This window comes from Pteropus alecto, unplaced genomic scaffold, assembly GCF_000325575.1.
Source record: "Pteropus alecto unplaced genomic scaffold, ASM32557v1 scaffold311, whole genome shotgun sequence".
Classification (NCBI taxonomy): Eukaryota; Metazoa; Chordata; class Mammalia; order Chiroptera; family Pteropodidae; genus Pteropus; species Pteropus alecto.
In genome coordinates, this window is record NW_006431916.1 from 1,238,883 (window position 1) to 1,257,935 (window position 19,053).

Here is a 19,053-nt window from a genome sequence, read left to right on the forward strand (position 1 = left end):
ACAATAGCATTAAATTATCGCTTGTGTGAAGCTCCTAACCCAGTATGCAGTGGGGAGCTCCAGAGATGTTATTCTGTTACTGTTGTCATCATGATTAATGAAACAAGCTCTGTTTACTTGCTCTGACCACTGGGTGGCACCACAGATTTGCTTCTGTGACTACATATTTTGGTCTCAGAAGCAGCTTTTGTGTTCGAACCATATATTCGTGCTGTTTTTTGTACGTCAAAACTAAAAGATTATTGGTAGTTTTATATGATTCTACCCAAAATTTTTCGATGCCACCTGCCCTGTGTTGTTTCCTTTGGCTTAGTCTCAGCTAAACCCTGACCCATTCCAGGGACTCACCAGCTGGAGTCTTTAGGCAGCCTGTATCTGTGACACGAGTGGCTGGAGCCTGCTGGAGTACACCCATTAGCCAGCCAGGGTGTGCTGCCAGAGACTTAGGGTCAAGGGCCCAGCCAAGCCAGGAAAAGAGAATTAGGAAAACAGCATCAAAGTTAAAGACAGATCTGGAGACATAATGAAGCAGTAGATGGTGATCACAGGACTCTGATTTGTAGAAGCAGAGCTCTCCCGTTTCACTTGAGTACGAATTTTCTTGCTGAGCCCAGAAAACTATTTCTGAAGAAACTCAAAGAACACATTATGCCCAGGTGACTCTGACCTGTGTTCCTGGCTTCCCAGTCCCTTATGCCCTCACGAGGGGTATTGGCCTTGGGCCTCCAGGATTGTGAAAGAAGTTGAGAAACAGAAAGATCTCAGATCATTAACAGAATTAACTGGTGACCATAGGAGGTAGGGGTGACTCACTTGAGGAGATTCCAGGTGCCATAGCTCCCAGGGCCCAGGGCAGTTCTTCAGGCAAAGAACCCACCTTGTTTGACCATAGCTAAACAAAGCTCCATATTCATAATTGATAGTCTGCGTGTGAAGAGGAGTGTTCCTTTGGGCCATCTGTCTATGCCTCGCTAGCCAAAGGGGCCCAGGGTTTTTCATATACAGATGAAACTGGATCTGTTGAAGTAACAGGAGCATTTATGAGTAGCTTTTTCATATTTCTGTGTTTAACATTTTTTTAGAGATAGGGGTTCAGATAAGAAAGTTTTTTCATGTACGAATGACGGATTCAAGGGGATTTTAAAAAATGGCTAACTTCCAGAAATACAAAAATGGTTTAATATTAAGAAATCTATCAATATATATAATTTATCATATTAATAGATCAAAAGAGAAAAATTACTTGATAACCTCTATAATGGCTGAAAAATTTAACCATTTAATCTTGGCAAACACTCTTAGTAAAATAGGAATACGTATATACTTCCTTAACATGATAAAATACATTAATCTCAATATTAAAGGCAGCATCGTGCTTAATGGGGATAAGCTTTCCCCAACTCAAAGTAAGAAACAAGAAAGATTTGTCCATTTTCATGGGTATTATTTAACATTTTTGTGCATGTAATTGTCAATGTGATTTGCTAAGAGTAGAACATAGAGGTATAGAAATCAGAAAGACGAAAAATTGCTATTTCCAGATGATATAATTTTCTACATGGAAAATCCAAAAGATTTAACTCAAAATGTGTTAAACACCAAATGCTGGCAATGATGTAAAGCAACAGGAACTCTCATTCATAGTTGGTGGGAATGCAAAATGGTACAGTCACGTTGGAAGAAAGCTTGGGGCTTTCTTACAAAACTAAACATACTCTTACCATACAATCCAGCAATTGTGTTCCTCGGTATTTACCAAAATGTTTATAGCAGCTTTATTCATAATGGCTAAAACTTGATAGCAACCAAGATGTCCTTCAGTAGGTGAATGGATAAACTGTGGTATATCCAGACAATGGAATATTGTTGAGTGCTAAGAAGAAATGAACTATCGAACCGTAAGAAGATGTGCAGAGACCTTAAATGTACATTGTTAAGTGAAAGAAGCCAATCTGAAAAGGCTACATACTGTATGATTCCAAATGTATAGCATTCTGGAAAAGGCAGAATTATAGAGACAGTAAAAAGGTCAGTGGTTGCCAAGGGTTCACAGGGAAGGAAGGATGTACGGAATTTTTAAGGCAGGGAAATTATTCGTATAACACTATAATGATAGATAGATGCCATTATACATTTGTTGAAACCCAGAGAATGTGCAACACAAAGTGTGAACCCTAATGTAAACTATGAACCTTGATTGATACCATGTCAATGTTGGTTCATCAATTGTAACAAATGTACCACTCTGATGTACCATATTGATACTGGGGGAGGCTGTGTGTGTGGTGCAGGGAGGGGAGGAGCAGAAGATATGTGGGTATTCTTTATACTTTCCATTTAATTTTGTTGTGAACCTAAAACTGCTCTAAAAAATCTATTAATTAACAAAATATTACAAACAGCAAAATAATTCAATAAGATTAATATTCTGAAACTGTGGATTTCATATTTACAAACAATAATATTCTGAAACTGTGGATTTCATATTTACAAAAAATAACTAGTTAGAAAAACTAATGGAAGAAAATGATCTATTTACAATAACAAAACAACAACAAAAAACCTCAATAATAACCAGGAAATGAAACAAATTGGAATAAATTTAATTAGATTCACGCAATATATTTATGAGTAAAACTTTGAAATTCTACTAAGGAATACAAAAGATGATCTGAACAAATTCAAAGACATACCACATTTTTAGAAAGTTCATTTACTCTACAGTGTATAAATTTAACAAGAGTTCAATAAACAATACCACAGAATTTTTTTTTTTTTTTTTTTGCAACGAAACAAGTAATAATATCCAGGACAAATGAAAAGGAACCAGACTTATCAGAGATTAAAGTGTCTAATTTTATAGAGCTATAATAATTAAACTAGTGTAGTACTGGTACAAGAATAGACAGATCGATGGAACAATAGAAACTACAGGAATAGGTTCAAATAGAAGGGAACTTAGGATATGATAAAGTTGAAATTCCATGTCAGTGGAGGAAAACTGTTCAATATAAAATTGCTAGGCAAACAGAGTAGTCTTCTGAAAAAAAGAAAAAGAAAAAAGAGTTATATAAATACCTCATACTTCCAGCGAAATAATTCTGAGATTGACCAACTATGTAAATGTTAAAAAATAAAACAACGAAATACTGAAGAAGCAATGGAAGAATTAAAAATTAATTTTGGAGGTGAGAAAACACTTCTAACCATTCATTGCACAACACCAAGAAGCTTTAAAAGAAAAGGAGAAAATGGTACTACATAAAAGTAAATAAATTCACGATGATAAAAGACATCATAATCAGAGGCAAAGTCAAAAAAATTAGGAAAGAATAACTATAACATATCAACAGATTTTATACTAACAGAAATGTAAATTAAAACTCATTGAGATACCATTTTTACCTATTTATTTAGTAAAAATCAAAAGTCTCATAATAGATTATCAAGGAAATGGGGAAATAGGAAATAGACATTTTCTTATGTTGCTGATGGCTATGTAAACTGGTAAAACCTCTGAGGGGTGCAAGTTGATAATACCTATAAAATTACTATTTTATTATTTTAATAGTAGAAATTACTATTACTATTATTTTAAAGACAATGTTTGTTTGGTTTATATACATTATTTCCATTTACTTACTCAGCATTCCCTCTTTTATATCTTAGATTGCTCTTCTGAGATCATATACCCTCTATAGTGCAGGTTTCTTGATCGTAAATTCTCAATTTGACCACCCTTGATCTTGGAAGATAGTTTCACAGGATTCATAATTCTAGGTTGACAGTTTTTTTCTATTAACATTTGCAAGATTGTATTCACTATCTTCTGACTTCTGTTGATGTTGTGAGAAGTCCACTGTCTTTCTAATTGTGAATTCTTTGTAAGTGACCTATGTCTTTCCTCTTTGGCTGCCTTTAAGATCTCATCTTTGTCTTTTTCGTTTTCAGTTTTTCTCAGCTGTGTCTAGGTACGAATTTATTTTTATTTTTCCTTCTAAGTATGCATTTTTATTCCTAGACCTTTGATACTATGTTTTCCACTAGTCCTAAAAATTTCATAGCTATTATCTCTTTAAATATTTTTTCTCTTAATTCATTGTATATTCATTTTTGAGGATCTGCATATATTTATGAATATATTTCTGTTAGAACTTTTTATTTTAGCCTTCATATCTCTTAATTAGTACTTCCTTTATGTTTCCTTCAACTTATCTCTCAGTGTTGCACCTTTGGAAGTTTATTAAATCCCGATTTCCTAATTCTCTCTTTGTGCCTAATTGGTATTTTATTTTTAGTATCATATTTTTTATTTCAACGGAATTTTTTAATCTCTTCATTCCTGATAATCTTTTATTCTTTATTATTTCTCATCTCTATGGTTGCTTTATGATTTCTTTAAACTTTTCATGCATCTCTGATTGCTTTCTTATTTTATCTCTGTGAGTCCTTTATTATTTTTTAAACTTCATATGTAGACGTGTTTTTTAAACTTTTATTTGGGAATAATTTTAGATTTGCAGAAGAATTGTAAAGATAGTACAAGTCTCACAGCTTTCTTTCATTTAACATCTTATATAACTGTGGTATATTTACCAAAACTAAGAAATTATATTTGGTATAACACTATTAGCTAAAATACAGACTTTATTCAGCTTTTACCAGTTTTTCCACTAATGTCCACTTTCTGTTCCAGGATTTCATGAGGGTACTGTGATGTACTCACTTATCATGATTTGTTAAGTTCCTATAACCTGTAATTATATCTCAGTCTTTCCTTGTTTTTTCATGACTGACTTTTGAAGAATACTGGTCAGTTATTTCATAGCATAGCTCTCGATTTGGGTTTGTCTGAGATCTTCTCATGATTTGACTGGGGTTATGGATTTGGGGGAAAAATACCACAGAAGTGGAGTGCCCTCCTCATCACATCATAATGGTATCACCTAATCATATCAGTAATATCAACATGATTTATCTCTGACAACATTAATGTTGTTCATTTGGTTAAGGTGGTATCTGTCAGGCTTCTACACTGTACAGTTACTATTTTTCCCTTTCCATTTTCTGTTCATGAGAAGCCAGTCACTGAGTCCAGCCTATCTTCAAAAGGAGAGGAGTTAATTTGTCATCCTGGAAAGAAGAAGAGTAGCAAAGAATTTGTGGATATATGTTAAAACAAGTGCAGTAATTAACAATATTTTGGAGGAAATACTTTGAATCTATGCAAATATCCTGTTTTTTAGAGTTTCGCTCACTAATTTTAGCATTATTTATGGATCTGCTGGAATTATACTAATAGTATTCTAATGGTGATTTTCTATTTCACTCCTCCTTCTACATTTATTATTTGAAATTCTTCTGTAAGGAAGATGTGTCCTTTCCTCCTATTTATTTATTCAATCATTCACAAATGTGTACTTTACATGGTCATAAAAATACTTTCAAACCAGCAAAAGAAAATTGGACTATTTAATTGAAGGCAGGAAAAGAAAAAAAAAAAACAATAAAATGTACGGTAAATAGAATATATAAAATAAGGTAGAAATAAGTCCTAATATAACAATATAAATAATAATTATAAATAAAATATTACTAATTATACATAAAGGCAGTAGACATCTAGACAGAAACCCTTGATGTGAGTACCTAGACTGCAAGGGATACACTTAAAACAAAATGATAAAGATTGAAAAGAAACAGAAAAAAAACGATATATCTGGTAAGTGCAAACTAAAGAAAGTCAGAGTAGCATTATTAATATCTAACAAAATAAAATTCAAGACAAAAACCATCATATTGTCAAAGAGGGATAGAACATATGGTAAAACGGTCACAAACATATGCATCTGACAATGGTCTTAAAATATGTAAAGCAGCCACTGACATAATTGCAGGAAGAAACAGCTCAACAATTTGTAGTTAGAGGTTTTAACGAAGCCACTTCTTCAGGAAGAGATAGTTCAAAAATAAAATAAATAAAGCAAAGAATAATTGACTCAGTTAATAATCTTAAGAGTTAAAATGTATCAAGCAATGAAGACCCCTGGTTGTCTATTTCCCAGAGGTGAAAGACAAATGGAATTAGAAACTCAAGATGGAATATGATTTGGTTTTTAAAACACAGTCTTGAGTGAAAGATAAAGTCAAAAAGAGAATGAGATTTATTAGCACAAGACAATCTATATTTGTTAAAGAGACACATGAAAACATGCAAGCTTTACAAAAATTCAAGGATACACACTAAATGCATTAGAACAGATGCCCGTGGTGGGGTGGGCAGGGGAGGTGGGGACAGGAATTGGGCCCAGGGCTGAAGGGGGATGATAAATAAATGAAACAGGAGAAGGGCCTTGTGAGCTGATGATGATGATACACTTTGAACTGAGGTGGATGATAAACTCAGCCCTGTACCTTCTGGACACAAACCTGATTACAGTCTTTCTAATCAGCAGAAAGGTTTGTGTGTGTGCTAAATGATTCTAGCTGTCATGTGGCCTGTGGACAGCAAATTCTCCTGGAAAATCCAAGCGACTGGGGACCCAAAGGCAGCTCTGGAGGTGGCACTGCCCATTCCCTGCACCAGGCACTGGGCCAGCTGCTCTCCCAGCCCAGGCAAAGCCTCCTCAAAACTGGCATCTCATGTTTTGGGAAGCCACATGTACTGAGCTGGAGCCATCCAGAAACTGGCTCCAGCTCAATTCTCCTGGATTGCTCAAGCAATAGGTTTGAAATCCTGAGAGCAAAGCTCTCTGGAGCAGGTTCCCAAGTAGGAGAGACTTCTCTTTGTGGCAACCCCTGCCCCCTCACCTGCTGTTCCCACAGGAATGTCTGGGTTGGGAACAGGTCCAGCCCTGAGATGGGCCAAAAGAAAGCTCAGAGAAAAATGGTTCCAAGTGACAACCATCAAAGTATCAAGAAGAGGAGTTTTTTAAAAATGTAAAGTAGCCTAAGGACTTGAATGGATATTTCTCCAAAGAAGATATACAAATACAAAAAGATGCTCAACATCATTAATCACTGGGGAAGTGCAGAACAAAACCACAGTGAGATGCCACTTTACACCCATTAGAATGGCTATTACAAACAAGAAGAAAATACCAAGTGTTGGTGAGGATGTGTAGAAATTGGAACCCTTGTGCCCTGCTGGTGGGAATATAAAATGGTGCAGCCACTGTGGAAAACAGTATGACAGTTCCTCAAAGAATTAAATCAATTACCATATAATCCAGCACTTCATTTCTGGGTATATACGCAAAAGAATTGAAAGCAGGATCTCAAAGAGATACTTCTACGCCCATGTTCATGCTGGTATTACCCATAATGCTAAAATGTGGAAACAACTCAAGTACCTACTGACTAATGAATGGATAGGCAAAGTATGGTGAGGTACTCAGCCTTAAAGTGGAAGGAAAGTCTGCAATATGCTACAGTATGGATGAAACTTGAAGATACGCTGAGTGAAATAAGCCAGTCACAAAAAGACAAATACTGTATGATTCCACTTTTATGAAGTAGCTACAGTAGTCAAAATCATAGATAGAAAGTAGAAGATTGGCTGCCAGGGCTGGGGGAGGGGGAAGGGGAAGTTAGTGTTTAATGAGTACAGAGTGTCAGTTGGGAAGTTCTGGAGATGGATGGTTGCAGAACAATTTGAATGTACTTATTGCCAAGGAACTGCACATTTAAAAATCGTTAAAATGGTAAATTTTTATGATATGTATATTTTACTATAAGAAAAAAAAAGTTGCCTAAGAGGAGACTCTGCAAAGTAGATGCATTTCAATGTGACCTCCGCTCTGCCCCTTGAGGGTCCTTCTCAGTCTCACGAGAAACCCAAGGTTGTCTTGAGAAGGAAGAAGCCTGGCTTTTGAAAAGTTCTCTAGCTTCTGATGGAAATGGAAATGGAAACGGGAAGGAGAGAACAAGGATTTCAAAAGTTTGGAGTTCTAAGACACCTCTGGGTGAGGATATCTCCTGTCAGCCTTTGCTGAGCAGGAACCAGCTCCTCCGTCCTTTTGCAGGAGAGGTTTGGAAACAGCTTCACATGCTTACAGTTGTGTACGCACATCCGTCACGTACACATGGGTATGCACATATGCATTCTCCCAGGGCCGGTTTCTTTTACTGAAAGACATAGGTTAATCAAACCATCTCCTGGGCCCTAGTAGCTGGGGCACGTAGCCCTTGTTAGCCTGCATGTCCTTCCTCCCTAGCCGTACCCACTCTCTGTTGTGGGGCCAGAGACCCCCCAGCAAGGAGGGCTGATGGTAGAGCAGATCTGCAGGCAGAAACCCCTCTCAGCTCTTGGTAAAAGGAGGAAGGGACTTCATGCCCTGACCCAGGCACAGCTTAGCAGCTGGTGAGCTGAAAAGCTTTGCAGAAGAATTCCAGCCTTTCCGAGGTAAGCTCAGTCCTCAGCCTGTCTCTGACACTGGCGGGTCTAGCATTTCTGTTATCAGCGAGGAGCTCAGGCTTCAACAAACTCTGACCCAGGCCTCTTGCTCTGGGTCAGGGGCCCACCTGGCCAGGGCCCTGAGATGATTGTGGAGATTTGGAACATGGGAGATAAGGGCAATTGCACCTGGACTTTGGTTGGGGTGTCCCTCCCGGAGGCTGCAGGCAGGCAACCCAGACGGCAGTGTGGCAGGATCCACTTCTGAGTGTGGCCTGGGGCAGACTTGCCACCACCATGCTCTCCGGCTGGATGTGTTCACATCCCAGTGAGTCCCTTGATTCTCATAGGCTCACTTGCCTGTCCCATTGAATGACAGTTATACTAATAGCTCCCCTGTGGAGGTGTCAAGAGTGAGAAATGAGATATCAGTGTTGGTAATTGATAGTACAAACGCAACAACCTGGACAGTGCCACTGCTAGTTTGCTTCCTTCCCAGCTCACCATGTCTGGTACCCTAGGACAGCTGCAGGTGAGAGGGAGTGAAGGATGTGAAGGAGAGAAAGGAAGCGTAGGGGAACTGGGGCTGGGGTTTGAGCACACCCCAGTGGCACCAAGTCTGGTGTGCAGAGCACCAGCTGCTTCTCTGTCAGCTGTGCTGAAGCTATGGAGCCAGAGAGAACTCCTCTGAGCCCGTCTGTCTATAGGTCAGACCTGTCTGTTCTTGCTCCTTTGCCCGTTGGCGGAGGAAATGTAAGTAGAGGGTCAGAACACATACTGGGGCTGGGGGTATGCTGCCCAGATGGTCCGATCTTCTCTCTGGGTCAGCCTGTCACCCAAACATCATCTGTCTTGATAGTTTAGTATTGGGGGGTGGGGAAGCAGAGATGCCGTGAGGTGTTCTGTGCTCCATCCTGACCAACAGAACAAGCGCAAACTTGTGTTCCTCAAAACTCATACGTTGAAGTTCTAACCCCCATTACCTTATTTGGACATAGGGTTGTTGCAGTTGTAATTAGTTAAGATGAGGTCATTAGGGTCGGCCCTAATCCAATACGACTGGTGTCCTCAGAAAAGGGAGGGATTTGGACACAGACACGTGCATACATGGGGAATGCCATGTGAAGATATGGGCAGACATTGGGGTGATCTAGAAGCCCCGGAAACGCTCTGCCGACATCTAGATCCTGGACTTTTAGTCTCCAACACTGTGAGACAATAAATTTCTGTTGGTTAGGCCACCCAGATTGTGGTACTTTGTTATGGCTGCCCCAGCAAACTAACAGATATTCCCTGAAAAAGGGGTTAGCCTGGCTCTGGGGATCGACAGTGGCTGGCTCGGATGCCAACAGTTACTCTTTCTTTATCAGCTCCTCAGTCTGAAATTTGCCAGGGAGGACCACGCCACTCAGTGTTTCTGGAACTTCCCCGGGAGCAGTCCAACGTCCAGAATGCAAAACTAACATCTTATCTCATTCATTCATTCATTCACTCATTCAGCAAACACCTTATTCAGTCCCACCTGTGCTCCAAGTGAAGCTCGGCCCTGGCAATGCAGTGGGCAGAGGGCAGGCTCAGTCTCTGACCTTAGAGAGCTGGTGAGGGAGGCAGACCCTTCCCAAACAGAGACCCTTAATCAAGCGGGACAGAGATGAGCCCGGTGAGAGCATGGCAAGGGGACCTCTGGTCATGTCGGCCTTCCCCGTGAAGCTGCTGGGAGTTGGGGCAAGAGGATTTAGGTTCTTGTCACAGGAGTTCCACCTGGGACAGCCTGTCACAGTGGAGAGGGCCCACTCCACCCAAAGGGAGGAAACGTACCACTTCCGAGGAATGTGGGATGGCTGGCTGTCAAAGGTCAGCTTCTGTGGAGGCTGGTGACATTGCAGAACACGGCCAGCACCTGGGTTTCGCAATGTGTGTTATAAGCATTTTCATCAGCAGCCCTCAAAGAGGTCTTGTGGAGTGATATGTTGGTGATAACAGGGATGACCCCTTGTTTACAGCCCTATAAACCCGGGCTCCCAGAGTCCTAAGAAGCAGGTCACTGCAGGGATTGTGGGGCCAAACCCCAGGCCACCTGGTTGGTGCTGGCACCAGCTGCTCCATGCAGACTCAGCTGTGGGCACGGGTGAAGCATAGGACTCTCCCAGCCAGCCGCACTCCCTGAGTATGGGGTGGCTCTGAGTGAGGGCTTAGAGCAGGGAGCCTTTTGACAGCATAGTCCCCAGGCAGGCCCCACCTCCTATATACCAGTGGGTAGCTCACAGAGGTCAAGGTTCACCATGCTCTCTTATTATTCCAAAAAACATTTTAAAAAATGCACGTTACCCACAAGCTACTGGGCACGGTTGTAATTTGTCAGTGTGGCCTTATCATGCAATGGCTCTAGGGTCAAACTGCCTGGCTTAAATCCTGGCTTATTAGTTGAGTGGACTCAGGCAAGTTACTTATCATCTCCAAGCCTCAGGCTCTTCCACCAGTAAAATGTGGCTATAATACTAAGATCTTCTTCTGCGGGTTGTTCTCTGAGAAGTAAATGATACGATTTACAGAGAGTGTCCAGTATAAAGCCCAGCAGAGTAAGCACATCTTTAAGCGTTAGACAAGCATGTGATTGCTGGGATTAAGGTGTGGGCTTTGGCCATCCGGATGTGAATTGAACCCATCATTTACTGGCTGTGTGATCTCGGGTAAGATGCTTCACCTCTCTGTAGTAGATGCTGTGGTCTGCTGCCCACAGGCCCTGTCTCTTGGGAGTATTGGTGGTTGATGGGTCCTAGCTGGGTTTCTCTCGCGGCTTTGCCTTCAGCTGAAGAAAGCCGCTTTGCTCAAGGTCAAGCCTGCCCCAACCTGCATTTGCTGGAGGGTGGAGGTAGAGGTGTAAAGGCCAGGCCCACATGCCTCAAGTCAGGGTAACCTTGGAGGGACATCAGAGTTCCCTGTAGGATCATCTCGACATTACATTTCAACTCCTCTCTCTGCCCATTTCAGGAGTCCTTACTCTTTGCAGGTCTTGTTCCTGAGAGTGCTCCTCAATAAATCTGCACACAAATCTCTGTCTTAGCGTGTGTTTTCCGGGGAACCTGTCTTATGACAATGGAGACAGGAAAGACTTTAGGAATAAGATGAAATTTTGGCTCCGATCACCTGTGGGCCAGCTGGCAATGAGAACCTCAGGCGCATAGTTGTGGCACAATTGTAAAAATTTTCCCAGATGGTACACTGGGTTGGGATACGGTGGAAGGGATTGCACTGGTTTGTGCTGGTCGCTGTATGCTGTGTTGTGTGCTTATTGTGCTAGTCTGAGCCTGGAGCTAAGTCCCCATCAGCAGAAAGTCCTTTTTTCCCTGAAAGACGAGGGGGTAGGACAAACAGATTAAACAAGCTAATTTACTGAGGTCCCTTCTAGCTCTAGCATTTTACAAGAGTCCATAAACTAGTGTGAAAGTTTGGGTGGGATGGGAGTGCCCTGGGGTGCAGGCGCTTGGAGGAGATTTTCTGTGTTTCCAACTTGCCTGAAGCAGGGCTTTGATCTTGGGCTCAGGTCTCCTGGCTTGCTTGGGCTCTTAGCTTTCTCTTCCCAGCCCTCCTCCTCTTGGCTGCTGGGTTCTGATGCTAGTGTAACCATAGACCAGCTCAAACTGGTCTCATCCTATTTAACAAGACTCGAAAACAAAGTTTAAACCTTGAATACACCACTCACGAATAACACGTGTGATCCCTTAAACTGCTACCCCTTAAAACCCCGTCCTGAGCCCTGGATCAGAAAGAAGGATTTGAGCCTTGCCTCCTGTCTTCCTGCCAGTAGACCCACCAATAAAGCTCCTTTCTTTTCTCAAAAGCCGATGCCATAGTATTGGCTTCTATGCATGGTGGTCAGTGACCTCCTTGTTTGGTAACAATTGGGTACCTGCAGTTGATCCAGCTAAGCTCGGATTGTTGTCCACTTCCCTCAGGATCGCCTTGGCCTCATAGATTGCCCTTTCTTCTTTCCATGTCTACTCTCAGCCTGGCAGGAAGTTGTGGGTTCAGGATCACAGGCAGTTGCAGAAGTCAGAGATCATAGGTACAGGTTTCTGGTCCATGGGGCCTTGAGCTGGAGCTCCTAAATTGGCCTGGACAGGCAGGGCCCTCACTCCTCCCCCTCCAGATGACCACATGGGCACTTGACCCACCTCCCAACCAGCCCATGTGGCAGATGCTCAGGGAAGAAATGGAGGTTCTGAAGGATTAAGTGGCTTCTAGAAGTTTCCACAACTCCAGGACTGAGTAGCTCCAAGTCTGGCTCCTTCCATAGCCCTGCTCTACCTCCTCACTGGGGCCCCCTCAGAATTTCTTGGCAAGAAACAAGAGGACGCAAGACATTGGGACTGTGACCAGGACAGTGGAAAGTTTTATTTTTTGTTTGCTTGTTTACTTTTCTATTCCTAAGTGAAAAATGATTAGTAATTTATAATGCTTTATAATTAAAAATACAGAATTGAAAGAACAAAGTAAAAATTACCCTTAAATTCCACCAGCTGGAGATACTATTGATGGTTTGGTGAGCAGATTTCCAGACAGCTCCGTGTGTGTGTGTGTGTGTGTGTGTGTGTGTGTGTGTGTGTGTGTGTGTGTGTGTGTGTGTGTGTGTGTGTGTGTGTGTGTGAGAGATATTTTATGATAATGGGATCATATACTATTTCACAACCTGCTCTTTTTAGTCAATATGACGTGGAAATCTTTCCACTTGGTAAATATAGTTCTATCCTTCATTTAACGGCTGCTTATTATCCATTATATTCCATTGCAAATGATAGTATGCACCATCAAATCCAATACTGCTGGGCACTTAGATTGTTTCTGGTATTTCACTATCATGAAATCTCTAGGGTAAACTTTATTACGTCTCTGTTTTGGCCATTTGTCCACCTACCGTCTTAGGGCACATTTTAGCAGGCTGATCTTAAAGAAAAATTCCTGTAGCCATGACCTTACTAAACTGCCTCATTCCAGTCACAGATTCTAGTCTTCCAGGGGCTCCTCCCTGAGGGGTCAGTCCATCCCAGGTGCTTTCATAGCAGGTCAGCAGAGACACACACTCAGGGATGCAGCTTTTTCCTTGGGCAATTTTGGGTAAGGGGCAAAGACGAGTCTTTGCTCATAAGCTGTGAAATTTCCAAGTCCAAAGACATGACCAGTCCACAGAAATCAGTCCTGCTGGAGTCTGGTGGGGCCGTGGATGGCCTGAAGCTCTGCGAGGAGCTTGGCTTTGCCCTCCAAGAGGCCAATGGGCCAACAGGGGCTAAAACAACTTGGGCTGAAGGCTGCCAGTGGGCCAGAGGGAGACCTGCCAGGGTGGGAACCTGGGCTTGGTGCTCCACTGACTCATGCTTTTATTCATTCTTTGAATTCATTCATTCATTCATTCATTCATTCAGCAAGGCAAGTTTGGTAGCAGCTAGGTATGTGGATTTTAAGAAGACATGGCTAACAATTTGTAGAGGAGAGGCCGGAGTCAGGTAATATAAGCAACAGACAATTCTCAGGCACTTGGTGAGGAGAAAGCCGGGGATTGTGGGGGTTGTGGTGGGTAGTCACTTCATTACCAGACTTTAGTCTATATTTTAGCCAGGCAAGACTTTTTTTTTTTTTTTAGGCAATGCAACCCTTAGTTGACCTAACAGATTGCAAAGACCTGTCAGCTTACAATCTCTTATTTTTTTATTTTTTACACCTACAGCACCTGGTCTTCCTAGGTGGTCTCCCATCCAAGTACTAACCAGGCCCGACCCTGCTTAGCTTCGGAGATCAGACGGGATTGGGCTTGTTCAGGGTGGCATGGCCGTAGACTGCAAGACCTTTTTTAAAACGCAAAGTGAGGATAACTTTCATCATTATGATTACAACTACCTCTCCTGCTATACACTCATACACACACACACAGAGCTTTCTTTTTAAATTTAATTTTATTATTAGTTTCAAGTATATAGTACATTGGTTAGACATTTATATAGTTTATAAAACTACTTCCCTAATTGCTCTTTCTCTCCTCTGGCTCTCCACCTAGCCATTACATTAATGTTAACTGCATTCCTTATGCCACACACACAGCTTTTTTTGCCAAGGGAAGAGACATAGGTGAACCTGACTATTTTACCATTTTCAAAGGCAAGGTTTCCTCTCCACCTCTGCAGTGTGCCCTGAAGTCACAGGTCGGTTTACTGGGCTATAGTGATTCTATAGGCTTGGGGTCCAGAGGAGGCCTTCCGAAGGAGGTGGATAGGGAGAGAGGAAGAGCACAGGAGAGTCCTCAAGTCTTGGCGGTGGGATCCTATTTACTGAGGCTCCCAGGTCATCTCTGTAAGGTGAGCATTCTGAGCTAACTCCTACCCGCCTGATTGCAAACTTGGCTGTCATAGCCACCCATTAGCGCCTCTGGCCACGAGATGGACTTTGAAAGGTATTTTTGCTGCATTTTTTCTCTTGCTGAGATAGTAGGGCCCCACCCTCAGAGAGCTCATAGAATTGATAGGCGCCGTAATGAATTCATCTCAGGACAGGGCGATGGCTGGGCCAAGTGAAGGACGGTGTGGTTTGGGGCAGCCTGCATGTATTTCCCACCCTTTAATCCCAGTGAACTTCTTTTCCATTCCCTTCCTCAATCTTAGGGCTTGTACTGCAAGAGTGGATGTTCAGTCCCCAGAACCGTGGTCATAACATGTGACCCAGGCCTAAGCCAATCCACACATCTCAGAGGTCAGCTCATGACCTGGCTGACACCAATCAGAAGGGTCTCAACCTTCCCTCCTGTGGTGGCACCAGGCTCTGTCCTTCCCAGGAGCAGTGAGAGCTCCAACTGGCCATTCCCCTGACTATGAGGGCTATGGGGAAGGGCATAGGTCTATAGAGCTTCCAGGAACAAGTGTGAAGCCCTTTAGGGATGTTCAAAGGCTTACGACAATTGGACTGAGTTATTGGTGACACCTGTAATTCTGTGCTTTAAGATCTCTCTTTGGCTCAACACTGATAAGACACTGACCCCAGATGTCACCTATTCCCAAGGTGACTTCTTGCCCCATCACTGAAATCCTCCCTTAGATCCAGCCCTGGAGCTTTCAACTGGGAGCAGTTCTGGTTCTTGATTCTGAACCACAGAAGAACTGCTAGTTCATCCCCACAGATGAAGAGATAGGGGCCTAGACAGGAGCCATGACTTTCCCTGAGTCACACGGCCTGTTCCAAAGCCAGGACATGTTCCAAGGGCCCATGTTGTCCCCTCTCCTCTGTTATCACTGGTATCAGTTAGAAATATATTCAGCTGAAACAACAGAACACCAGGTTAGCTGTCAGGGAGTCGGATCAGACTAGTCCAGGCCTGGGGGCTACCACTCGACCCCCATGCTTCCATTTTTTGCTCTGCTCACCAGGTCCTTTGCTGTGTGCTGTTCCTTCACATAGCAAGGTGGCTGCTCCATTTCCCAGCTATTGTATCTGCTTTCCGGGCAGGAGTAGGGGGAAAGGCTATGCTAGCTCAGCTTGTCCTTTGAAACACCTACCTGAAATCCATACCCTCTAACTTCCACTTATGATTCATTGGCCAGAACTGGGTTGCCTGATTGCCCATAGTGAATATTTGTGTGGTGTGTGTGTGTGCGTGTGTGTGTGTGTGCGTGCATGTGTGTGTGTAATAGTGAATATTTTGGTTCATTGCCATCCTGAACCAAACTGGGGTCTGCTAAAAAAAAAAAAAATGATAGAAGGATATTAGATGGTAATATTTTGGTTCATTGCCATCCTGAACCAAATTGAGGTCTGCTAAAAAAAAAAAAAAAATGATAGAAGGATATTAGATGGTCACAGGTAGAGTCTGCCATGAAGTTGACTGGATTCGGATTAGCTAAGAATGCCCTGCTCCGTAAGTCATCAGGCCCTTGTCTTCATCCGCCAATGTCCCAAAAGTTGGCCACAGTAGAGAATCTAAAGTAGATTTTCTGCCAAGTTGGAGGTTTCTGAGGATATCAGAAGCTAGGAAAAGGAAGAGGGGGTATTCTGACCACACATCCTCCTCATGCTAATCTTTGAGTCCTCCCTTCTTCCTGAAAGCCCTACTTAAAAATTCGAGGTGGTGAGTACAAGAGCACGGGATCAGGAGGATGAGAGAGCCCCTGTGCTAGGGAAAGGGGCGTGGCTCCAGAATGGTACCCCAGACCCTCAGCTCCCTGCCGGGACACCTGGGCAGGGTGCTTTGGCATTGCCTTGCACATCCCACCTCTCCTCATGGAGTGCACCAAAGCCATGGTCACAGGTCTGCCCCTTCTTCCAGGCTGGACCCAGCTTCCTCCATGAGGACCTCGTAACACTCTTCCCACCCGAGCCCTCCACCCTGCTGGGGCAGGCAGCTCATGGGGTCATGCTTTCATCACGGGGTGTGAGCTCACACTGTCCTTCACAGTGGTATTCAAAAGTGAGGTGCCCTGATCAGCAACATCAGCCTCACCTGAGAATTTGCCAGAAATGCATTCTCGGACCCCACCTGAGTCCCATGGAATCAGAGACTCTGGGGGTGGGGCCCGGTACTCTGTTTTAACGAGCCCTCCAGGTGATTCTGACCAGTGATATATAATGATTCGCAGGCTGTGAAACAGCTTCGGGGCTGTTAGTGCCAACCCAAAGGCAAGTGGGAAAGACAGATCAAAAAGAGCCCACCTGGCCCCTCTGTGCTTCAGCACAGACCAGGCAATAATCCTGTGAAGACTGAGAATTTTGAATCTAAGAATTATTAGAGCTAGGGACCATCCAAGTTTCCATTTCATAGATTTGGGAAGTGAGATTGAGACAGAAGAAAGTATTTGCCCAAATTGAAGAGTAAAAGTGGAACTAGAATCCTAGGTGAATGATCTAATTATGTTTCCAAATTGAAATATTTTCTAAAAAAATTGTAGCATTTATACCTATTGTGTGATTCTTTTATAAGAATGTGCTTCTAAGGAATTCATCCTCATGTAAAGAAAGCCCTGGGGAGGAGTCTAAAGGTGGGGATGACACTTTGTCTGTGATGTGCCGTGTGGGCCAAACAGACCTGCCTGTCCTCGCTAGGGTGTCACTCATCTCACTATCCCTTCTTCCAGCCCACCAGCCCAGAGGCCTCTCCAAATGACAAGTGCAGAGGAAGTGGGCCTTAAACTTACTTCTTTGCATCTTCAGAGCCCTGAGAACAGGATTATCAGAGCTAGATAGCTGTGCACACAGCAGGCCAGCCCACACTGACCATTTGTGGGGCCCAGGACAAGAGTACCAATGGGGGCCCACCTACATATGGCTACAAATTTAGAAGTTACAAATCAAGCTCACAAACTTAAATATGTATCCTGTTTTCCTACATTGACAAATAAACCTTATGAAGACTTGGCAGACTGGAATATGAAGTGCAGAGAGAACAGGATCCTACCCTGCAGTCTAACCCTTCTCTTTCCATCCAGGCTCCATCTCATATTTTGAGGGGCTTGTGCATGTGCAAGTGGACACTGTGGCCTGTTCATCATCAAGCTCCATCTATACCTCCTGCAAAGAGCCACCTTTGACCACCTTTGGGAGACAAGACCTGGAGGAGAGGCCTGTCCCAATCCTGGAAGCTGGCTTAGGACTACTTGGAATAAGAATTTCAGGAGCATGGTGTTCAAGATAGGGTATGAGTTCTGGGTGAACACATCCCTTCTCCTGTGATCCTCCCACTGAGTGATTAGAGGGGGGCTCCTTCTCAAAATGTGGCTCCTGGACCAGCAGCATGAGCAGCACCTGGGAGCTGGTTAGAGTTGCAGGCTCTTAACTATGCTCCAGACCTACTGAATCAGAATCGGCATGTTGACAAGGTCTTAAAGATTCATGTGCACATCAAGGTTTGGAAAGCACTGCTCTAACGCGCAAAACCCAGGCTCAGGGTCTTTCTTGCCCACGTCTAGGGGTACTAATAGGTACCAATAAATATTTGCTCAAGGAATGCCAAATATCACAAAAATCAGGCCTGGTAGCTACCTGTTGGGGTGGCTGCCTGGCTCACAATGCTTTAATTTCCTCTTTCTCTGGGACCTCAGTGGTCAAGTTTCAGCTAGGCATTCTGCTGCCAGCCTGAGCTGACTGGTCCAGTAGGAGACACCTGACCCACATTGGGCCAATCAGATGATCTCTCTCAGGAATTTGAAACTTAAGCCCCACAAAAAAGCCCTTGGAGTAATGGCAATAGTCACAGTGAATGTCTTTCTTGCACCTGCGATGTGCCAAGCTTGGTGCTGAGTGTTTTATGTGTAGTGTAATCCAGTATTTACAACAATCTCACCAGGTGAGTATTATAATTCAGCTTATATTTTCAGATGAGGAGCTGGGGTTCAGATGTTACATAACCCTCCCAAAGCCTCAAAGGCACGTGGCGGGGGGTGAGGAGTGGGCAGGGACAGCACCAGGAGAGCCAAGTCCTGAAACTGCCATGTGGTGTAGAGACACCGTCATCAACTTCTGCCACCAGGTCCCCAGGCTGCCCAGCTTCATGACGATTGGGTCAACTGCCTGGGAATGGCCTATGTGCAGTGGGGAGTGAGACCCAGCTCTATGATATGGCCGCACTGAGGGAGAGAGAATGGCCTGGGGGCAGAGTGAAGGGCAGGAGCTGTGGGAGAGGGGAA

At 43.3% G+C, this 19,053-nt stretch overlaps 1 pseudogene; it reads right to left on the bottom strand.

Moving 5' to 3' along the window:
- Nucleotides 1-14,108: 14,108 nt before the first annotated feature.
- LOC112473689 lies at nucleotides 14,109-14,227 on the bottom strand (annotated as a pseudogene).
- Between the last annotated feature and the right edge of the window lie 4,826 nt (nucleotides 14,228-19,053).